The sequence below is a fragment of the Trichosurus vulpecula genome, chromosome 5 (genome assembly GCF_011100635.1).
Source record: "Trichosurus vulpecula isolate mTriVul1 chromosome 5, mTriVul1.pri, whole genome shotgun sequence".
Taxonomy (NCBI): Eukaryota; Metazoa; Chordata; class Mammalia; order Diprotodontia; family Phalangeridae; genus Trichosurus; species Trichosurus vulpecula.
The window spans coordinates 243,756,590-243,782,444 of NC_050577.1; the positions used below are offsets into that span (position 1 = coordinate 243,756,590).

General features: G+C 35.9%; 1 pseudogene; it reads left to right on the forward strand.

The window, feature by feature from the left end:
• Positions 1 to 1,208: 1,208 nt before the first annotated feature.
• Positions 1,209 to 1,679, forward strand: LOC118849689 (annotated as a pseudogene).
• The last annotated feature ends 24,176 nt before the right edge of the window (positions 1,680 to 25,855 follow it).

Consider the following 25,855-nt stretch of genomic DNA (forward strand, 5'->3'; position numbering starts at 1 on the left):
GCTTTAAAGGTCCATGTATTAACAGCACCTATGGACAAATAGAAGAGGAGGAACTCAAAGCAGTGTCAGATTTTATACTCTTGGGCTCAAAGATCTCTGCAGATGGCAACTGCAGCCATGAAATTAAAAGACATTTGATCCTTGGAAGGAAATCTATGGCAAATCCGGAGAGCATACAAAAAAGCAGAGACATCACCTCATCAACAAAAATCTATATAGTCAAAGCTATGTTTTTTTTTTTTTATTTTCCCTAGCAGCAATATATGGCTGTAAGAGTTGAATTGTAAGGAAATCTGAAAACTATAGAAGAGATGTTTTTTGAATTATGGTGCTGGAGAAAGCTTTTGAGAATCCCTTGGACAAAAAGGAGCTCATATCAGTCAACACTTAAATAAATTAAGACTATCTACTGGAAGGACAATACTGAAGCTCAAGCTTAAATACATTTGGCCACATACTAAGATGGGACCCCTTGGAAAAGACCATAATGGGAATTATTAAAGGCAAAAGGGGGAAAAAGTATACAACAGAAGATGAGATAGATAGATGGTGTCGTGGAAGCAATGAACATGAGCTTGGGCAGACTTTGGAAGATAGTGGAGGATAGAAGGGTCTGGCATGTATGGTTGATTGGATTATGAAGAATTGGATACAACTAAAAGACTGAACAACAACAAATTGGCCTAGGACCAGGCCCAGGAAGCAAGCATGGAAGCACAAAAGGAGACGGGGAACAAACAACCTTTTTTTAGGATGACAACTCATCTACCTTGCTCCCTAGTGCTATTATTTGTGGACTATAGGACTTCTAAAGCCCTGGTTACTGACATATTTAGACCTATATACATATCTATTACTCTTTGGATTAAACTATTTGTCTTTTCCTATGTCCTCCTCTCTGCCTTCACAGAATCTGTCTTAAATGATCACTTATTTCCTTTGGGACCATGCTGAGATTTTAACTCCTGTAAAGCCTTTTGGGGAAATTAGATGGCACAATGGATAGCATAACAAGTTTGAAGTCAGGAAGATTCATGTCTGACTTCAAATCTGACCTCAGACACTAGTTGTGTGACTCAAGACAAGTCAATAGTTTGCCTCAGTTCCTCATCTGTAAAATGAACCAGAGAAGGAAATGGCAAACCACTCTATTGTCTTTGCCAATTATGAAATAGCCATTATGGAATAGCAGCAGGAACAGACCCAAGATGGTTTCCAGCAGGAGGCTGATAAAGGAGCTGGAAGAAATCTGCAAGTGTGAGATGAAAAACTTCTGTAACATCCAGGTTGATGAAGCTAATTTATTAACTTGGCAAGAGCTCATCATTCCTGACAACCCTGCATATGGAAAGGGAACCTTCAGAATAATAATTAACTTCTCAGGAGAGTATCCATTCAAACCACCTAAGATCACTTTTAAAACAAAGATTTACCAACCTAACATCCATGAAAATAGGGCAGGTCTGTCTGCTAGTAATTAGTGCTAAAAACTGGAAGCCAGCAACCAAAACTGACCAAGTCATTCAGTCCCTCATAGCACTGATGAATGACACCCAGCCTGTACACCCCACCCTCTTTGGGCTGACGTAGTTGAAGAGTACTCTTAAGGACTATAAAAACTCTGTAATAATGCTGAAGAATTTACAAAGAAATATGACGAAAAGCAACTTGTGGATTGAATCTTCCATGATTGATTTCAACCAAGGTCAGTAGAGACCCAGAACAGTGCATTTCTAACACCCCACAACCAAAACTCTTTGGGAAATTGACAGGGGCCACCTCCTGGGGTTAGGTTGTGGTAGTTACTAACTTTCAACAGTTTTCTTAATCAAAAGTCATCTAGGTAAACCTGTAAAGAAAGGATTAAAAATTTCAGATGTTCTAGTTCTGATTTCTTGGTTTTAAAAATCATTGCTTCAATACACCTTAAAGGATGGTGTGTTCTTTTCTTGCCCAAATCTATCTCAAATCTTCAGTTTCTCTTCAGTTTTAAAACATAAAGTGAGTGGTGCATACTCATGACCCTTCCCTTCCTCTTTGTAGATTCTATTTTATTGAGTTCATTTTAATCACAGTCCCTATCCCCAGAACAATGCCTTGGAATTCCCCATTCAACCTTCCCCACCCCCCCACCCCCACCTCAAGCCCTGAAAGAAAATGGCTAAAACTCACCAGTCCTATTGCCTTCCCTCCCTGTGGCTCTGTGCTCTGTGAGATATAGGTCATAAGTTTGTAACATCTAAGAAATCCAAATGAGGCCAAACACAAGAGTGAGGTCTGTGATAAGGAAGGAGTCTGAATGTTGGGTATAAGTGGCTGATATCATCAAAGTGATGTAGATCAAATGGGCAACCCCCGCCCCCCAAAACACAAAATGTCAGATGTGTTAATGAAGTTAGAAATGACTGAAAATGACTGAACAAAAAGAAGAAGGAAACTTTTTCCATTCACCTCAAACAAAATTGATGTTTGTTGCATGTATAATCATTTACATATTTTAGTCCTCAATTGTATTAAAGGTATTTTGCATAGGTCAGTGTCTCCCCAGCTTAACTGTACATTCTCATTCTCTGCTTCTCTCATTATACAGTATTGATAAGCAATAATACTATACAATCATTGTAGATATCTGGCCAAGTACTTCCCTACCATTATTCCCCCAAAGTGCCATCACAACAGGAAGAGTATTGAAATGAAGAAAGCTTTTCAAAATTAGATTACATTTCATGGTAGAAAGAGCATTAATTTGTGTCAAAGAACTTGGGCTCTCAAATGCCTGTGCGACATTCAACAAGTCATCTAAACCTCCTTGGGCTTCAGTTTCATAAACATGGAAGGGATTGTTCCAAATACCTTCTGATGTTCCTTCCAGCTCTAAATGTTTGCTTTTGTTACTTAAATATTGCTGTTCTTATACCAAGATAAGGTCAAAATGGGTACATGATTTAGACAGAAAGGATGATACCATAAGCAAATTAGGAGAGCAAGGAATAGTTCACCTGCCAGTTTTATGGAGAAGGGAAGAATTTGTGACCAAACAAGAGATAAAGAATATTATGAAATGGATAATTTTGATGACAGTATTTTTTTAAATTGCACAAATAAAATCAATGCAAGCAAGGTAAGAAGGAAAGCAGAAAGCTGGGAAACAATTTTCACAGCCAGTTTCTGATAAAGTCCTCGTTTCTCAAATCTATAGAGAGAACTGAGTCAACTTTATACAAATATTAGTCATTCTCCAATTGTTAAATAATCAAAGGATACGAGCAGGCAGTTTTCACATGAAAAAATTAAAGCTATTATAGTCGTATAAAAATGGTCTAAATCATTATTGATCAGAGAAATGCAAATTAAAAGAACTCTGTGATATCACCTCACACCTATCAGATTGGCTAATATGACAGAGAAGGGAAATGTTGGAAAAGATGAGGGAAAATTGGAATACTAATTCATTGTTGGTGGAGTTGTGAACTTATCCAACCATTCTGGAGAGCAGTTTGGAACTATGCCCAAATGGCTATAAAACTGTACATATCCTTTGATACTGCAATACCACTACTGGTTCCATATCCCAAAGAGATCACAAAAATGGGAAAGGACCCACATGTACAAAAATTTTAAAGCAGCTCTTTTTGTGGTAGCAAAAAAAATGGAAATTGAGGGGATGCCCACCAATTGAAGAATGGCCGAACAAGTTATGGTATATGGATGTAATGGAATAGTTTTGTGCTATAAGAAATGATGAGCAGGTGGATTTCAGAAAAAAAAATTAGGAAAGACTTACATGAACTGATGCTGAGTGGAGTGAACAGGACAAGGAGAATTTGTACACAGCAACAGCAATATTGTACAATGACCAACTATGATAAACTTATCTTTTCTCAGCAATACAATGATCCAAAACAATTCCAAAAGTCTCATGATGCAAAATGCTATCCACATCCAGAGAAAGAACTATGGAGTCTGAATATAGATCAAAGCATACTATTTTCATTTTTTTGTTTTTTTTTTGTTTTATTTTATTTTTTCATGTTTTTCCCATTTTTCTTCTGATTTTTCTTTGTAACAATAATGCTACTTGCCACTACTGTGGTTGTGTAAGACCAACAGCACCAATACACAGGAGGAATGCTAGCACAGGTTCTTTGATCTGCTTTTCTAAGGAAAGCAACTTTAAGGGGTTTGCAATCTCACTTTAACTAAATATACATATATCATTCAATTAGTTCAGGCAGAAAAGCGAGCACCCAGAACTTCAGAAAGAATACAAACAGATCTTACAAGTATACATTATATAAACAGAGCAAATAAACATGAACCAGTAGACATGCTTCTAATCATCCAACTATAGCAATAGAAACAGTTACCAGAGAGATAAGCACCAACATCCAGGGTGCTCCTTAACAACAGCTACCCAGAGTCTCATCTGGTCAAATCACAGGACACTTTTCCAGTGAGTGAGAGCCCCAAAACAAAACATCAACCTCAGATCTTATATACCCTTTTCGGAGTCAGAAGATGTCACAACATGTGACTCAAATCCATGTGAACTAGACTTTCTTGTTTCTTAAGGAGGTCATCAAAGACTCTTGATTCAATCAAAGAAACAAAGGCAAGACTCATCAAAGACACTTGATTACCTCAGTGCTGAGAAGCACTCAAACAAAAACCAGCAAAAAGTCCCACTTTGCTTGCCATTACATTTGAAAGGCAGGACTCAAAGATACTTGATTACCTTAGCATTCCAAAAGAGTAAACAGTAAAAATGTCCCACTCTTATTACCATCACATTCTTTTGCATAATTAGTATGTTTAACATGATTGTTCATACTTAACCTTTATCAGATTGCTTGATGTCTTAGAGAAGGGGGATGGAAGGGAGGGAGGGTGAAATTTTGTAATTTAAAATCTTATTAAGATGAATATTGAAAACTATCTTTACATGTAATTGGGAAAAATACTATTAAGGAAAAAAATACTTTTACTGTATACAATATTTTCCTGTTTCTGCCCACTTCACTTTGCATCGGTCCATGTAAGCCTTTTCAGTTTTTTTCCTGAAATCATCCTGCTTGTCATTTTGCATTTTTCTAATCAATAGTGATTTAGAGCTTTTCCTCATATGACTACAGATAGCTTTCATTTCTTTGTCTGAAAAAATTCCTGTTCATATGCTTTGACCACTTACCAACTAGGAAATTTTATTCTTATAAATTTGACTCAGTTTTCTGTATATTTGAGAAATGGGGCCTGTATGGTATCATTGTTTATGTCTAAATAGTGTACCCATTTTCTTATACTTGGTAACCAATGTGAGATTTTGGTCTATATCTAATTTTTTCCATTTGTTTTTTAGTTTTCCCAATAGTTTTTGTCAAATAATAAGTTTTTGTTCCAAAAGCTTGGATCTTTGGATTTATCATATACTAGATTACCATCAGCATTTACTATAATCTATTGGGTTTCTAACCTATTCCCCTGGTGCACCACTCTATTTCTTAGCCAGTATCACATTGTTTTGATAAGTATGGCTTTATAATAGTGTTTGAGATCTGGTATGGCTAGATCATCTTTCTTCATTTTTTTTCATAGATTCCCTTGATATTCTCAACCTTTTGTTCTTCCAGGTAAATTTTGCTATCATTTTTCTACATCTATAATTTTAATAATTTGATTGATATTGTACTGAATAATTAGATCAGCTTAGGCAGAATTATCCTTTTTTTGTTATATTGAGTTGGCCTACCAATGAGCAGTTAAAATATTTTTCCAGTTGTTCATACCTGTCTTTATTTGTGTGAAAAATGTTTTGTCACTATGTTCATATAATTCCTCAGTTTGTCTTTTCAGGGAGACTCACAAGTATTTTAAATGGAATTTCCCTTTCTATTTCTTGCTGCTGGACTTTGTTGGATTTATGTATAGAAGTGCTGATGATTTATGTTGATCTATTTTGTATCCTACAATTTGACAAAAAATGCTAGTTTTTAGTAAGTTCTCTAGGATTCTCTAAGTATATCATCAGATTATCTGCATAGAGTGACAGTTTGTTTGCTCATTGTCTATTCTGATTGCTTCAATTTATTTTTCTTCTCTTATTGATATAGATGGCATTTCCAGTGCAATACTGAGTCATAGTGATTATAATAGGCATCCTTGCTTCACCCCATTTGTATTGGGAAAGCCTCTAGCTTATCCCCATTTCAGATAATGCTTATTGATAGTTTTAGATAAATATTGTTATAATTTTATGTTAAGCTCCATTTATTCCTATGCTCTCTAGTGTTTTTCATAGGAATGGGTGTTGTATTTTGTCAAAGACTTTTCTACTTCAATTGAGATAATTGTATGATTTCTCTTGGTTGTCTTATTGATATGGTCAATTCTGGGTAGCAAAGAATTTGAAAATTAGGTGACATCCATCAATAGGAAATAAGTTGAGGGCAGGTAGAGGATGCAATGGATAGAACATGGGCCCTGTAGTCAAGAGGACTTGTATTCTACTCTGGCCTCAGATACTTACTAGCTGTATGATCCTGAATAAGTCACTTAATCTTGTTTGTCTAAGTTCATCATATATATATATATCTATATATATCTATATATATATATATATATATATATATATCTATCTATATATCTATATATCTATATATCTATATATCTATATATCTATATCTATCTATCTATCTATCTATCTATCTATCTATCTATATATAATGGGCTAGAGAAGGAAATGGCAAACCATTCCAGTGTCTTTGTCAAGAAAACCTGAAATTGAGTCATGAAGAGTTGGACACAATTGAATTGACACAATGACAACTAATGAAGAGGATGTTATATGATTATGATGTAATACTGCTTTGCTATAGTGAATGATAAGCAGTATTATTTCAGAGAATCCTAGAGGTCTTATATGAATTGATGCAAAGTGAAGTGAGCATTATCAGTAAAACAATGTACATAGTAATAACAATATTATAAGGACTTAGGTACTTAGGTACTCTGATCAAGACAATAATCCAAGATAATTACAAAGGACATATGATGAAAAATACTATCCATCTCCTGAGAGAGAACTGCTGAACTTTGAGTATAGATTGAAGAATGCTTTTTCACTATTTTTCTTTGTATGTGTGTGTGTGTGTGTTTTCTTTTGCAACATGGTTATTATGGAAATATATTTCTCATGACTTCAAATACATATTCAAAAGCATATTGTTTGCCTTCTCAAGTAGTGGGGGAATGGAAGGAGATACTCTACAATTCAAAATCATTTAGTTTTTTAATTTTTTTTGCAATTAAGAAATGTCTAATTAAATAAATTATATGTGTATATATATGCACATATATATATATATATACACACATGTATAATGAAATAGATTAAATCTGTTATTCTTGTCTTGTGCAGAAATAGTAACAAGGTATTGGAAAGAGAAAAAAAAATATTAGTTTGTTGTAAGGAAAATAAAAGAAGAAACAGACAATTTATTTTATGCAAATATACAATGACCTTCCTGAAAGGGTAATGGGTTCACCACTGGATATCTTAGGTAATGGTTGGATGACCACTTTTTGGGTAAGTTCTGCAGCATTGAGGTTTGTTTCTGTTTGTTTTCTTTTTCATTGCATTGTAGTAATTGCTGAAAAGCCTTTAGCACTCTAAAATTCTCTCATTCTGTGATATAAAAAAGTATGTGGAGAAAACTTCCTAGTAAAAGTAATTTTCCAAAAATGAAATGGGCTGACTCAAAAGGTAGTGCTTATCTATCACTAGTTTATTTTTAAAATTAATTAATTTTTGTTATTCTGAGCTCAACAAATGAACAAACATGAATATTTATATGTACAGAAAGAAGATTATATGTGAAATTACAAATCTCTGTTATGGACAACTTATTTCTTTTTAATGTATGCAATTAACTGAATACGTTGTTTTCAAAGCTGCCCTGCATGTATATATTTCTAGAGGTTTATAAGAAGATTCTAGATGACTACTTGTAGAGAATTCTTGAAATCAAATTCTTGTTTACCTCTGCATTTCACGAAGTGACTTCTTAGCTCCTTTCTAAAATTAAGTTTTTGTGACCATGCCAATTGAAGGAAATAACTAAGAAATAGGTGTCAATGGAGAGCTTCAGAACATAACCAAAGACACTCCAAATTTCAGTATTATTAGAGAAATTTGATGTAAGGATCCATTGAGATATTATCCTGATCAAAGATACGGGGACACGAGGTCAGTGTCAATATCTGAGCAAAGCAGATAGCCGATGGTGAGTTAGAAAGCTTCCAGATGCAGAGAAATATAAATTGAAACAATCTTGAAAATAACAATTTATACCTACCAGATTGGCTAAAATGATTGAAGGGGAAAGTTACAAATGTTGGAAGACGTGGAAAAATTGGAACACTAATTGGTGAAACTGAAAACCAATCCAACAATTTTGGAGAGCAATTTGGAATTATGGCCAAAGAGTTATTAAATTGCCTATCACTCCTAGGTCTGTTTCCCAAGATGGTTAGGGAAAAAGGAAACAGAACCTATATACAGCACTCTGTAGTGACAAAGAACTGCAAATTGTGGAAATATCCATCAATTGTAGAATGGCTAAGCAAGTTTTACTATATGATTGTGATGAAATATGACTTTGCTATAAAAAAATGATGAGCTCAATGACTTGCACAAAATGATGCAGAGCAAAAAGAACAGAACCAAGAGAGAGTTCTATACAGTTACAGCAATATTGCATTAAGAACAACTTTGAGTGGATAATTCATTTTGACTATTATAAATACCCAAATTAATTGTAAAGGACCTATGAAGGAAGACACCATTTGCATTCAGAGAAAGACCTGATAAATAGAAGTATGTATAGAATGGGAGATACGTACACGTATATACACATATACACATACACACACACATATATATGCACATATATGTGTATATATGCATGTACATGAACATGCAACTGTATATGTATATATGTGTGTATGTATATACACGTGTGTGTATATGCATATTATACATAAATATATGCCTATATATGCATATGTGTGTATGTATACATATACATACATATACACACATATATATATACACATACCAACACACACACCCCAACACACCAATATGTATGTCTAATGGTAGCTAACTGTAGAATTTTGTGAGGAGGGAAGGCAAAAAAGGGGGAAAAAAGTTAAATGATAACTTTATTATATATTTAAAAGGAATATCAAGTTGCATGTAACAGATATGCAGATCTGTTTGCAATCATCTTTTTTCCTATTCTACTATGTCATGGAAATCTTTGTTTCTTTTTTTGAGTTTCAAATAAAATAAAGAATTAAAAAGGAAATAGACTGCTTTGTTATATTAGCAATTTTTAATTATTTTTGTCAGGGGTCTACATTGTGTGTCTTGTATTTAAAGAAACATCCCGTCCCTGGTATTTGTGTGTTGACAGGAACTTAATAGATATTTACCTGGAATACCATGGCTGTGACAGGTGCAGAGGAAAGAAATCTAGATGATCATTATAGGGGTACAAGGAAATAGATTAACTTGCCTAGAGTGGAAGGACCATTCAGCAGAGTAATGAAGTGTAACCCAGAATCATTACTGTATTGTGTATATTTACCTTGGGGAATTATGAAGTAACTAAGGACATTACTGGGACTAGGTTTGCAGACATGTCTTTTTGTACTATGGAAAGAAAGTATAAATAGAATCTGTTTTTGTTGCCTTGTCACTCAGTTGTACTGCCAGGCTCAGACATGGTCAGAAGCATGTGCTAGGCACTTAAAGTAGGTGGCCTTTAGGGAGTTTGATAGTCTATCTGAAGACAAAGAATAGTTAGCAGATATTTGCTGGTCTCAGAGCTCAGCACTACCAGTCAATCCATTAATCAGCAAGTATTTATAAGTATCTACTATGTGCCAGACATAGTGTTAAGCAATTGGTATATCAATTCAAAGAAGAAACAATCCTTTCACCTAAAAAGATTACAGTATAAGAACGGCACAGAAATATATATATATATATATATATATATACATACACATACATACATACATACACATACATATATATATATATCACATATGTACATATATACATAGAGAAAATGTAAAAAGTATATATATATACATATATATACATACACAGAGAGGGTGAAAGAGAGACAGAATGTAAAAAGAATAAATAAAAATAATCAAAAAGTAAATGAATATAAGATAGTTAAGAAGGGAAGGCTCTAGCAGTTGTGGAGGGATAAAGAAAGCCTTCATGTAAAAACTGGCACTTGAACTGTGTCTTGAAGAAAGAGAAGGATTCTGGATGGCACAGGTAAGGACTATATTCCAGGAGAAAGCAGCTGTAATGGGACACTGAATTATTCAGGGCTGTCGGAGTTGCAGCCTGACCAAGCTTCATTTCTAGGTGTGGTATACATGTGTGTTTGTGTGTATACATATACACATGTGTGTATATACACACATGCACACATGTATATGCATGTATCTATACATGTATATATGTGTGTCTATCTATCCATCTGTCTATCTATCTATAATCGTTTGCATTTAGAGAAGTGAGAATCAATGTAAACTCTGAGAAAGTTACTTATGTTGAAATAGGCTCAAAGAGTCATAGATCCAGAGAGTTAAGGAATGTTAGATGCCAACCAGGTGGTGCAGTGGATGGGCCTGGGCCTGGAGTCAGGAATACTCATCTCCCTGAGTTCGTACCTGACCTCAGACACTTACAATTTGTATGACTCTAGGCAAGTTACTTCACCCTGTTTGCCTCAGTTTCCTCATCTGTAAAATGTACTGGAGAAGGAAATGGTAAACCACTCCAGCATCTTTGTCAAGAAAACCCCAAATGGGGTCATGAAGAATTACTGAACCACAACAACAAAAGAGGACATTTGGCCCAACTTTTGTGCTTTATAGATGAGGATACTTAGGATCAGGAAGTGTTAGTAACTTGCTAAGGTTCACACAGGTTGTAAAGGCAGAGTTGAGGATGATTAGAACCCCTGCTGTTGGAGCAGCCAATAAGATGTGCAAACAAAAGCAACATTTGAAAGCTACTATATCACATGATATTTGAGGGCCATTGTACCTTCTATGGGGGAGGTACCATTGGGAACCACAGATGGTGGGACGGGACTTTCTTTTGAAGTCTCTACCTCTTCTGTCACAGATCGAACGACCCATGAGGGAGAGAAAAGGATCAGCTGCTGTTGTCTAATTAACATCCTGGGATTGGTAGATGACATTTGTCTTCCATTGTATTACTTACTTGGGGGAAAGAATATAGTTTTCCAGGGGAGAGGGGGGAGGGAGTGAGAGCTGTTTATTTAGGAGTACAATTCTGGATTGTCATATGAACAACTCAAACTCTCTGCCATGACAATGAATTCTTCTCCTATGGATATGCCTTTAACACAATTTTGTAGAATCAATACTGTAGAGAAGAAAAAAAAAATACTGAATTTGGAGTAGGATGACCTATGTTTAAATATATGTTTTGTTTCTTGCTACTTGTATGGCCTTGCTCAAACATTTGAGTTTGTGGGTCTGTTTTCTCCTATACAAAATGATCGGGTTGAACTTCATCAGGTGTTCTAAAATTTGGGGGTCATGGATGCCGTTTGCTGTCTGGTGAAAACTTATGGACGCTTCTCAGAATCATGTTTTCAAATAAAGAAAATTAAATATAAAGGATTACAATTATGTTGAAATACAGTTATATGTGTATATATATATATATGTATATATGTATATATATATATATGCACACACACTTTACGGACTCCAATTTGATTGCTGCTAAAGATGGTCTCTAAAGTCTCTTTCGGTTTTAATTGTGGGAAACTGAGAAACTCCATATGAGAGCCTAAGTCAATTATAGAATTCTTTGTAGAGAGTAAGTGCTTGATAAATATTTTGTTCATTCATTCATTTGTTCATTCATTAATTCATTTATTCAAAGAGCTGAAATATTGGATTCCTGTTTGAGAAAATAAGGCCTGGGTGAAAAGGGTTATAGAAGGGTAGCAATGGAGTGACAGTAGGTGGCAGCAGTTGATGGCAAGCCTTGCATATTATAATAGTAAGCTTGGACTTGTTCTGAAAGGGCATTAACAAAATGACCTTCTCAAAAGACAAGTGAGGTGGCATCAAATTGTGTCAGTTTGTGCAGGCAGTCAACATTTGCTCTCCATCTGCTATAAATAATGAGTCCTATCATACTAAAGCATATACTAACAAATGTGGATTACCAAGGGGAATCTCAAATATCTTTTTGAACAAATCACAACTCAATTTTTCAGCTTAATTAGAAATCAATATTTTAGTTCTCAGGGGTACACTGAGTTTTGTTCTCATTTGAGATTCCTGGTGAAATGTGACTGAGTACTAAGTCAAGGTTGGAGCAACTTGAATAATATAATTGGTAGAATTTATCTTCTATCTTCCTTAACTCTATTATTCCACAGGACTTGGTCTTATAAACATATTGGTTTTTTTGTTTGTTTTTTGACTTTTCCCTCCCTGACTTAAGCATTTTCAAACATTGAATCTGCGTGTAATTCTATAAATATTTCTTTGATCTTTTCCCACTATTAATTTACCTGAATTTATCGTATCTGCTCTTTTCAAAAGGAAGAATAGTGCATCCAGTTCTTATAAATCAAGACTTCCTTGATCGTGTCTGGACAGGTGGATTTTCTGTTTATAGCTTTAAAGGGAAATGTACAAACATCTCTGCTTGATGAATACCTAGGTCCACATGTACTGCTGTTTCTTTGACAGAAATTGTTCAGAAGTTCAGCAAGCTAGTGATAAATAATTAATGAGCACTAAAGCAATATTCTTACTTTATTGCTGGAGCTAGAGAAAACATACCGTGCACTCGGTAAAAAAGCCTTTCCTTATACTTATGTATTTTTTCTGAATTGTCATTTTGTTGATTGTGTAAGGGGCCACCCAGAAGGCCTCTGGGCTTTGCAACCAATAACTCATAATTTTATTTTGTCTCAAATTCACTTTGTCAAGTAAATATCAAGAAAATTAAAGGCTTTGTCCTCCAAGAGATCCCAGGGTGTTATTGTCTGGTATAAATAAGTGGTATGTAGAGGGCACATGTATACTTATTTTTGTCTCCTAGAATCTTAGTTGGGAAAATTTTAATGAATGGATTGTGCACAGGACCAAATGCACTCTTAAGATCAATGTTTTGGGAAATTTAACTGGTTGATTCATCCATTTATGTATTATCTGCACATGAATGATAGTCTTTAAAGATTATCCACAGCAATATCAAATTATTGGATAATTCTCCTCCACAGCAAGGTCCTGGGCTGACTGACTCATTTAGTGACTCAGTGATCACTCAGGAAATGTTAGGAATAGAGCCTGCTAATATTAAGCATGACACCCTGGATATTCTGACCAATTAACTGTAGACAGTGCTCCTGGGTAAATGGGTTGTGCTTACACAAGAAATATATTCATGAATTAGCAACACAAATGAAGTTTTACAGATAATATTTGGCTTCACACATAATTCTTATTACATATTTATTTTCCAGTGTTGTATAAAAGAAAAGGTGCTGGATTTAAAGTCAGAAAGCCTGAGTTTGAATGTCAGTTCTGCCAGTTAACTGGCAGTGTGTCCTTGGGTAAGTCTTCTTAAGCTTACGAGGATTCAGTTTCTTCATCTGTAACATGAATAGAGTTGAACTAGATGGATTTTAAGGGATATCCCAATTCTAGATCTATGGATATATCTATAGATCTAGAAATTAATCAATGAATCTATCATCTATCTATCTATCTCTCCCTCTGTCTCTTTCTATATCTCTTTTTGTCTGTCTGTCTCTGTCCATCTGTCTGTCTGTCTCTCTCTCTCTCTTTCTCTCTCTCTCTCTCTCTCTCTCTCTCTCTCTTTCTTTCTCTCCCTGATTTCTCTTGTGTTGGAATTCGCCAGCACAGATATGTGAAACACCAATAGGAATTAACAATTCTTCACCTATGATTGTTACTTTTAAAAAGTCTCAGGGGCAGCTAGGTGGCACAGTGAGTAGAGCACCGGCCCAGGACTCAGGAGAACATGAGTTCAAATCTGGCCTCAGTCACTTGACACACTTACTAGCTGTGTGATCTTGGGCAAGTCACTTAGCCCCAATTGCTCTGCCTTCCCCCCTCCAAAATAAAGAGCAAAAAACAAAACTAAAAAGTCTCCTAGGACATTGAGATGTTAAATGACTTATTCATGGTAATATAAGCAATATATATTAAATCTGTATTTGAACTCCTATCTTCTGAATCCAAATCCCAGTCTCTATTCAGTATATCATACCAAATTTCATTAATCAGACTATTATAGTATATCAAAATTTATAAATTTTACATTTTATTTCTTGAATGACAGTAATGACAGCAAGGTGATTTTCTCACCAATGTCATGACAGCTAGATTGAGTCTTGAACTTGCGTTCAAATCCTACCTCAGATTTTTGTTCACTAGCTGTGCAACCCTCCAACAACAATCTTCTCCCAGCCTTAGTTTTACATTATCTTTAAAATAGAGAGAATAGTTGCATCTACCTTACAGAATTGTTAAGATAATAAAATGAGATAATATTTAAAGTGCTTTGGAAACCTTAAAATACCATGTAAATGCTGGCTATTATTAAATATTGAGATTTGGTTGGTGTTAGTATTGTAGTATTTTATTTCCATCAAGGTCATAGTGTTAGAGATTTAGGACAGTGTCATAGACAGTGTAATAGACATAGAATTCTAATGTTATTGACTTAGAACTGGCAGGTAGTAAACACTTAATAAATACTTACTGGGTGACTGAAAGTATTTTTTTTTACAGGAGGGAAGGAGGAGCAGTTGGGGCTAAGTGACTTGCCCAAGGTCACACAGCTAGTAAGTGTGTCAAGTGTCTGAGGCCGGATTTGAACTCAGGTCCCCCTGATTCCAGGGCCGGTGCTCTACTCATTGCGCCACCTAGATGCCCCTGAAATTAATTTTTAACGTAGTTTTGAAGTTCCATCATGCGGTCTAAAGCCTGCATTTTAGGTATGATAAGAAGAAAGCCTAGAGAAATGGTGGTTCACAGAATTATAGATTGAGAGAGAAAAGGAAACTGTGAAGTCATGCAGTGTAGAGAGGTCAGCCACTTGTGGGCCACCACTTCCTCAAATATGGCTTAACCAGATTAAAGTGTAATTGGGACATATTTGACAAAATAAATTAAAAAAATAAAATATAGATAGCATTACATTTTAAAGCAAAAGCATGATGTGACTCGCAGGAGATTCTTACGCACAGTTCTGTGGCTCCTGTTTGAACTTGAGTCTGACACCACTGATTTAGTTCAACCTCCCAATTTTACAGCTGAGGGAACTGAGGCTCTGAGAAATTTACACAATAATAAATAGTGAAAACAGGATTTGATCATATTTAACCCTGTTTGCCTCAGTTTCCTTATCTGTAAAATGAATTAGAGAAGGAAATTGAAAACCACTCCAGGATCTTTGCCAAGAAAACCCAAAAAAGGGTCATGGAGAGTCAGACATGACTGAAATGACTGCACAACAACAGGACTTGATCATAGATTCTACGATAGCAAAGTGGGTGGTTTTTCCACTGCACCACACTGCCTCTAGCAATAGGCAACTAAGCTAAGGATTAAACTGAGGCCCTTTATCTCTAAATTCAGTATTCTTTCTACCATATGATAGATGTATCTTCTTGAAAATTCGAAAAAGTTTCAGGTTCTTTCAATAATTTAAATATGGTTTTGTGAAAAATGTTTAAAAAATTTCAAACATAGTACAGGATAAAGTTAATAGAAGATTGAGCAACTAAATTAATCAATTAATTTTGTTTTTCTATTATATGGAGCTTTTGAGTAGAGGTTTGGATACCCTTTCAGTCTTCACAAAGAGAGGTATTGAGGCATGCCTTTGGTTATCGAAGATAGTCATTGAAATTTGACTTTGCTCCCCTCTCCTGCTTTATCCTTCATTACCACTGTCATGACTGTCACCCAAAACACAAAAGGTGGAATCTTTGTACTTATAAATCTTTTTACTTTGTCAATTTGTTGTCCTATCCCCATGACAGCCAGCTTGCAAGGTATCTGAGTGACCACTGGCAGCAATTGATATAGAGGCAAATATTGCAGGTGTTCCTATGCAAATTGAAGAACTGAGATGTTGGGGAATCTGGCAGTGCAATCAGTCACTAAGAGGTGGCTTTGAATCACTATAAGAGAATTCTGGGGAGGAATTCTCATGGGCATATACTACTAAAAATGTTCAGTGTCCCTTGATGGGAGTTGTGATATAGGCTTTGACAAAAAGGATATTTCATTGCTGAGAGAAGCTGGCAAGGAACTATACTAGAATATACCAACCCCATAAATTTAGGTGAAGTTGAGGAGTCAGCTAGCAAAAGTAAGGGATGAGAGCCTTATCTGATTTTAATCTAAGGGATTATTACTAAAAGAACGATAGCAGTTACATGGAACACAATCACATGCTGTGACAGACAACTTAAAGAATCCGGACTTAACATGGGTCCAAATGATGACAACAAATATCACATGTTTTAGTATGAAAAGAATGGAAACAAGACTTTTGCCAAACTCTGTATTTTATCCACTCACTATTCATCCTGCACTCCTCTATTAAGAGAGTGAGACTAAAAGTCAGAATTCCTCCATGTCTCAGTTGCGGTTTGAGAGGTACTATAAAAAATAACTATGGGGGCAATAGAGCAGTCAGGGAGGAAAAAGATGAATCACTGTTTTTTCTGACTCATGAGAATTTTTATATTTTTATCAGGAAATTTTTTTTCTGCTCCCTACTTTGACTAGCAGGAGGACAAATGGAATGTATATGTATGCTGGGGATGTTTATGTGGAATTGAGGGGGAAGGATAGAAGGTAAACACAGTATGGTGTTCCTAGGATAGAAGGGAGCAGGGTACCCAAAATGTAAACTTTTTCAAAGAAGATGCAGATGCTGTTTTAAACCCTGTAGGCTTTCCCAATGGTATATCATACCTGCAAGTTTACTCTATGACAAATTAAAATGCAAATTTTGGGAAATAGCAAAATATGAAATGTTCTATTAAAGAAACTGTATACACTAAACAAGGGAAACAAAATGCTTAATCTATGGGTTTGGGCATGCTTTTTAATAAATATACACATTCATATATGTACGGATTTATACAAAGAGAGAGGCAGAGAGAGAGACAGAGACAGAGAGACACACACAGAGAGACAGAGACACAAAGAGAGACAGAAAGAGACAGAGACATAGACAGAGATACAGACACACACACACATACACACACACACGCAGACAGAGAGAGAGATAGAGGGAGAGAGAGAGATGATTTCAATGTATGTTCTTGTTGAGTCATTTTAGTCATATCTGACTCTCCGTGACCCCACTTGGGGTTTTCCCAGCAAAGTTACTGGAGTAGTTTGCCAATTCCTTCTCCAACTCATTTCAAACATAAGGAATTATGGCAAACAGGGTTAAGTGACTTGCCCAGGGTCACACAGTTAGTAAGAGTCTGAGTCTGGATTTGAATTCATTAGTCCATTAATCTCCTTGACTCTATCAATTGCACTACCTAGTTGCCTTTTCAATGGGTATAGGGAACTTCAAAAGAGGAAATTTTCTCTACCAACGCATTTTGTCACCTTCTCTACAACTTAAAGTCTTAAGGAGTGACACAGGGCCAAAAAAAGTGAAACCGCCCAGAGTCACGTAGCCGGGAAGTGGATGAATCCAGTCCTTATGAAAAATACATCATGGTCTGCATATATAGCCCACATGTGGTCTTTGGAGTGTGTGCAGCTATTGTTTCTTATCTGCCTTGCATTTAAAGAAGAACCTTTGATTGACTGTTGAGTCAGAACTGAGAACATTTACTTATTATTGATTCTTTGGTCCCAATTGCCTGAAGATCAGTGTTATCAGATACCCTTAGTGGGTTAGGGGATTTCTCACCTCTGCAATTAGGTCGATCCCCTACAAACTGAGTTTCTCTTAATGTTAGTGATCTAAGAACTGCAGTTTCCTTTCACTGTTTTAGAGTAAAATTAGGTATTAAAATACTATTTATTTCAAAGGAATAACAAGGAAAGCATACAAATATTTGCCTCCTTATACCACCTTAACTTCTCAGGAGGGAAGAGAGATAATGTACAGTTAGCTCAGTTTCTACTCAGCATTAATTCTACCAAAGTCCAATTCCAATCTCCTCCCTTACCTCACTTCCTCCCATTTCCTCACCCTGGCTCCTCAGGATTGCCTAATTGGTGACTAAAATTTAGTTGACTGAAATTCTGTGCACCAAGGTATTCATGGCTTAAGCTGCTGGGTCAGGGACTCCACTCTCTACACCCATAACTGAAAAAGACAAGCACAACAGGACTTAAACCCTTAAACTCATTCACTATTCCAGGGGAAGAGGATAGTGGCCAATGGCCTCTTGTTTTTTACTGCCTGGTATCCTTTCTTTGAATGAATCAGTCCTTCACCCTTGGAATCCATATGAAAGAGAGAGACTATCCCTCTATCAGGTGTAAAGACATGTAAAGTTCTGGCTATGCAGTCAATGGAAGAGGCTGCTCCCAACTATATGATAGGTCAAGACGCATGTTCACAGCTGTTCCAGTTCTCCTATCTCTCAGAAGGCAATTGCCTGGCATCTCCTATGCGGGTATCACCATATTAGATGACACGGTCAAATGTCAATGCCTGTTACACTTACAATAGACAACAAACTGATGATTCTGTCACTCTTTCTAGTCTATTATTTGAATGAGGAACTCTATAAGCGTCCAGGAGGGGAAACAAACTGGCTTATCTAGGCTTCAACTATGTGACTTTAGTTATATGGCCTTGTTATTGTTTTTGTCTTTGTTGTGTGTGATCCCTTCAATGAAGAAATATTGAACAGTAGAGGTCAGTGAGATGTGAAGTCCTAGGCAACATGCTTCACCCAGCTTGGAAAGAGTTGGAAGGTAGACAAGAGAGTGGCAGTAATTCTTCTAATGATTCTTCCACGTTTGAAAGTGAACTTATTGAGGTGAATGGTATGTTCAAACTATTTTAAATTTGAGCCTACTCTCTTCAGAGAATGATGTGATACAAAGGAACATCGTACTCCCCCATACTTTACAATTTCTCTTTTTACTATATCTTAGTACATTATAGCCAAAAATAAAGGGGTTGAAAAGCAAATGGGTGTGGGGCAGCTAGGTGGTGCAACGAGTAGAGCACTGGCGCTGGAGTCAAGAACACCCGAGTTCAAATTGGGCCTCAGACCCTTGACACACTTACTAGTTGTGTGACCTTGGGCAAATCACTTAGCCCCAATTGCCTTGCCTTCCCCCCTCCAAAAAAAGAGCAAATGGGTGAATTTGGAAGAAACAAGGTTATTCTTATGAATTTTGAAAGTAAAATGAAATTTAAGAATTTTTGCTTTTTGAAGAGAAAACCAATTTGCCATAGTACATGACCTATTGTTAGGAATTTGCCTACTTGACCATTTTTGGCAATATTATAAGTTAATGGCTGACATCAGGTTACTTTTTAGCTATTTGGAAAGGGAAAGCATTGCTTTTCCCACACTGAGCTCTATTTAAAAGAAGAGGTAATCCCAAAGTAAGTCATGCTGACTGAATTAAGGAGAAATATTTCTGTTATGAATGGATTCAAAACTGACTACTTCTCTGTGTAACAGAACTGCTTTTTGCTGACCATATCTGCTGGCTTGGAGCTTGGGTAGCTTGAGTGTTGCTGATTTTGGTTTTACATGTAGGAATCGGTAATGAATGGCTAGGGATGATGAAGTAATACAATCATTAGCCACTGGGCAAAAGAGTGTGTGTGTGTGTGTGTGTGTGTGTGTGTGTGTGTGTATGTGTGTATGTGTAATGAGTAGCTTGTTTTGTGTTGCTTCTCATCTGGCTGTAGCTTAAACTTGACTCTTGGGGAGGAGTGAGAGTAAGAGGTACAACAGTATTTCTTTGCACCCCCTACATCAGCATAGCAGCTGTGGACTATGTATCAGCTAATGCTAGATTCAGATAGGAAAGCTTGAGCCTAGGCCAATAGCTCTCTACTGCTTTGTGTTTGTTTATATGGTTGCTGGTAACCAAGCACCAATCTTAAATGTCCCTGTGTAGCCAGAGAGGCAACCCATGAATCCAAGAGTTTGCAAAACTGTGGGTCCCTTAATCATAGTTTACTGCTGTCAGAGGAATTTTCTGAATAGGGGAAGATGACCACCAATGGAAGTCATAGTACTGGCCTGGCTCTCCAGAATATATCAACTCTGAGGGGCACAGTACAGAGATGAAGTAAAATATAACATAACTAATCAGCTGTCCTAGAAATTTTGTTTTTCTTTCATAATTTCTTATCTTAAGCTCTTTGCAGAATATTACTGTAGCTATTTCCACTGATTATTTAGCTTAAGATTGTAATAATTATATATAGCTATATAGACACATTTGTGTGTGTCTATATATATACATATATACAATATACACATATATGCACACACATGCATGCACATAGCCACACACATATTATATATGTATGTCTGTATATATACATATATATATGTATATATATATATATATATATATATGGAGAGAGAGAGAGAGAGAGAGAGAGAGAGAGAGAGAGAGAGAGAGAAAGAGAGAGAAAGAGAGAACTTAAGGCAGACAGATTAAGTGAATTTTCCAAGGTCATGCAGTGTCCAAGGCTGAATTTGAACTCAGATCTTCCTGACTATAAATTCTACATTTTACCCCCTGGACCATCTAGTTGCCTGTAAATAAAAGAAAATTAATGAGAAATAGAGAATACATACATACATATCCATATAGAGTATACATATACATATATATGTGTAAATGCATACATATATGTGTGTGTATATATACAATATACACACGTGTATATACATATACATGTATGCATACACATACACACACACACACACACACACACACATATATATAGTTCCTCAAGTAGATTGAAAACCCTTGAGGGAAAGGGCTGTTGCTTATAATCACTTATATTGGACAACATCTAGAATGGGGGTAAGCATGTAGCAAGTCATCCACAAATATGTATTGAATTGAATTCTAGATAGCAATAGTTAATACATTTTAAAGCTGTTTTTATTTTTTATTTCTCAAGAGGATAACTCAATGATTTTCTAGAAATGCAGTCCAATGCTAGCCAAGTCAGGTTGTTGTTGAGGATAGAGGTTAATAAAGAGATTGAAGGCATTGTGTTGAAAAGAATAAAAGAGCATGGTCCTTAAGATAATCCACTTGAGTGTCTCAAATATTCATCTGTGTGATAATCATCCACCCTTCTGCAATAGAGGAACAATTCTGGAGTCCTGGATTCCAAGGACACATACTCAGTTAATCTGGTTTCAATTGTTTTTAAATAATTTATCCTACCACCCATTCTATTAATATACTCAGATATAAATGACACAAGAAAACTACTCATGTGCAGGGAAAATAATTTATATTGTTGATCGTTTTCAGAAGGTGGTCTCTATCCGGTCAATGGCTTGATCATCAGAAGGCACATGGATGTTGGGGGTTGTGGAGTGTGATCCTAAGGTCAACAGCAGAAGCTGGAATCCCCTACCAATGCACCAAATTTAAGAAAATGTAGACCTTTGGTATCTTTGAATTCACCAATCAACAGTAGATCAGAGAAGTCTAATAACAAGGGTTATTAGAATTATTTTATGTCTTAGGCAATGCATATGGATATCAATCTTTACTGTCACTTTTAGATCTATATTTCTTCTCTTGGTAAAATGCTTTAATTTTACTCATCAAACACTTAAAAAGGCCACCTTGACACATTATGGAACATATATGGCAGAAAAAAAATATTTACTAACCAGGTTTCATTACTAGAGTTTGGGTGAGGATGACTCTGGAGCAGCACTTTTCAAAATTTTAGGTCTCAGCACCTCCTTGGACTCTTAAAAATGATTGAAAATTATCCCCAAGGAACTTTCTTCTATGTGGGCAATATCAATCAGTATTCATCATGTTAGAAATTAGAAACTATTAGTAATATTATGAATATGATTTTGAGCCCTTAGACTCATAGGGCTCTTGAGATCACACCTTGAGAACAGCTGCTCCATGTTGAATCTGAGGTTAAAGAGTGCTTCTTTCTTTTTCACATCTAACAATGAGACATTAAAGTCAAATGGGATAGAAGCAAAGCTAGGTGGCTGGTGAGGAAAGATATTAGTGGTGATATTGATGGCATTGTCAATAGAATTTATTCTGTGTTGAAAATGACAAAAGAGAATAGCCCGTAAGGTGATCCACTTCACTGTCCCAAATATCCATCAGTGTGATCATCACCTGCCCTTCAGCACCAAGGGAACATTACCTTCCTGTTTATTTCTTTATTTATTTTGTTGCCTCATGGCCCCGTTTAAGGCTTTCATTTTATCAGTAACATCAGTAGAAGTTCAAAAAAAGCCTCATTGAGATTCATTGGAAACCTGCCACCACCTGACAAATTAGGTCATTTTGCTCTTGATTTTTCATGTGATTCACTTAAGGGTTTTCTTTTTGAATGTTTGTTTGTTTGCTTTAATTTATTTTCCAAAATTATCTGCCAGTTGGAGCAGGACTAGGTTCTATTTTAGCTGGAGTACTTGCTTGCAATCAAAATGCTTGCCCACGCTCAGTAATCACCTAGGAAACATACCAATGTTCAACCCAAATAGACACATACATTTCATTATAACCTATCAAAAATACCCACCTGAGAACACCGTACCCTAAATATCTATATCTATATCTATATCTATATATTATATGTATATATATATATAATATCTATCATATTTTAGAGAAGTAACTTGGTATAGCAGAAAGAGGGCTAGGCTTAGAGTGAAGAGAGTCCAAAATCTGAGTCCTGTTTATGATACCTAACTGTGCGATCATGGGGAAGTCATTAAATATTCTCTACAATTCAGTGACCTTATTTTTAATGGGAATAATATCTTTACTACCTGCTTCACCGGATTGTTGCAAGTATCAAATGAGAGGACTGCTAAGTGTTTTATATACATTAAAGGAATATGTTGATGCTTACTATTATCATATTACTTATCGGGCCTCTTTCTGATTAATGTAACTGAGAAATTTGGAGAAAAACAAAGCAAAACAAAGGTGGCTCCAGTTAAGTTAACTTAAGAACAATTGAGAGTTAAAGAAGAGAAAAAAGCTTTCTTTTTCTGAGAATGTGAGGTATACTTTCTGCTGCGGAATTTAATAAGCTGATAGGCATCAGTATCTTAGCATTCTGCCTAGAAGTGGAAAGCAAAATTATCTTTACAGCTAAAATGGTGACATATAATTATTCATCCTCAATGGAAATCATTAACACTATGCCATTTCAACTGCACATTTGCCTAGACACTTTATCTCTCTCAAAGAGAATTTAATGAAGAATATTCTGTCATCCTCTGCAATTCAAGTAAATATGGGGAAGTGACATAGTCTAAGATTTGGTTTTGAGCACTGAATAAATATATTTGCCCATGACAGTACCACAGAAAAATGGGTGAAAGGTCAATTGATTAGAACCTAAAATCATCTGGTCAGTATTCCACAACTTAGAAAATAGATAACCTGTGAAAATTACTTACAATATTCCAGCACTGAACCCACTCTACTGCTAACTTAGCTGATATATGACCTTCACAAGGGGCTGTATAGTTTACACAATTTCTTCTTCACAAGTCTGGGAAGCAGCTAGTTATCTAAGTACTGATTTACTTTGATTGGTGGACTATCTTATCTACAATCTATGAAGGATCAGCTGCATTTATGGAGAAGCAGAGGCTCTATTAAAAGAGATGAGATTAATTTGTTTTATGTTGACCTACTTTCTTTGCCTTCTAGACTTTGCTTTAAGTATCTACCACCTTTTGATCCAGTCTTGATTTTTAAAGGGAAAAAGTCAATGTAAAAAGAAAAAAAAGTCTAAGAGGTAGGTATAACAAATATTATCATTCTCATCTTCTAGACATGTAAAGAAATATCATGGTATAGTGCAGTGATATCAAACTCAAACTGAAACTAATCCCTTCTGGCCACTTATTGAACTAAAAAAAACATACAAATTTACATTATCTCTGCTGTATTTTTATTTGTTAATTATTTCCCAATTACACTTTAGTATGGTTCCTTTTGCACTTGAGAGCTTTGCAGATAGCATAAAGTCTACAATTCATGAGTCTGACTCCTCTGGTGTAGTGGATGGAGTGCTGGGCTCTGACTTCAGAAGGTCAGACTCTTTTACTCGCTATGTAACTCTGGGCAAACCACTTAAACTCCTTGTGTCTCACAAAATTGCCTAGGATTCCTCCCCTAAATCATAGATATGTTGCAATATGTATGAGTGTATAGAGTATCCACTCTAGGAGCTTGTACTAACAAAACCAGAAATCATAAAAGTATTCGTGTATAGATATGATACTGAAACAGACAAAGAGAGCTGCCCAGTGTTACACTTAGAGTAAATGTGTGAGTTAGGACTCAAACCTGGTTCTTCTGACTCTAATTTTAATACTCTGCACTACACCATAGTACTGGACTGACAGAGAAAGTAGATAAAAAGGGTATGTGCTTTGTCAAAAAGAGAAGTCTAAGAGCAGCACCGTTAACTTCAAGAATGAGTTAGAGGTTATCAGTAAGTCCAAGGTAGTTTTCTGTTTGTCTCCATGCATAGATTTCAGCTGAGGCCCCTGGAGTTCAGGAGGAAAGCTGGGCATAGATAACAAAGAAGTATAGGCATACACATTCATACACAATGAGAGACAGACAAATTAGAGAGATAGAGACAGAGAGGCAGAGAAAGAGAGAGACAGAGACAGAAAGAGAGAATGAAAGAAAAAATAGACAAAGACTGAGACTGAGATAGAGACAGAGACAGGGAGGCTAATTTATCTAGATTCTAGAGCAATTGAAGAGGAGCACTTTGTAATAAGCTTGGAATGTAGATTGGAGCTAGCATGCAAGGGTCTATGTTGCTGAAAATACTTATTTATGGAAAATTTAGCCAAAGTCAAAATGACAGTCTCACAAAGTCAGTAACAACACAGAGGACCACTCTAGTCTTGGTGCTGTCCTCTGGCACATCCCTAGAGTTAGCAGTGTGTTCTCAGTAGTCCTCCCCTCTGACTAAGTACACAACTTGTTTGGAAACTCTTGATATCCATCCCCTACCATGAGATAGTAGAACGAGTGCTAAAATGAAGCATACTTCTCTGATTCCATGTAACTAAGAATACTCACTAATAGATAAAGGGAACAGTCAATATGGATGGGGTCTGAAGGAGAATGTTTCATTTGCTTTTATTTTTAACTTGGGAATGAGTAAAGAGAGGACCTATTTGATTTTATTTTTAACTTGGGAATGAGTAGAGAGAGGACCGTAATTATATACAAAGAAGAGCAGAATCAGACAAATGTTTCACTGTTTGGAATAGCCAGTTTACATCTGATCTGAGCAAGTTTTTGAATTTATATTAACTCCAACTTTGTACATTACCTGTCCAAGCCTACTTATATCAAAATTCCATATTCTTTTTCCCTTAACTTATTTTCCCCAGTGTATGTTAATATTTCACATTTGTATTAAAATGCATGCCATATGATAATATATTGTAGCATTTGTCCAAACCAAAAGTCAGAAACTAACCTCTAAATGTCTAGAGAATCT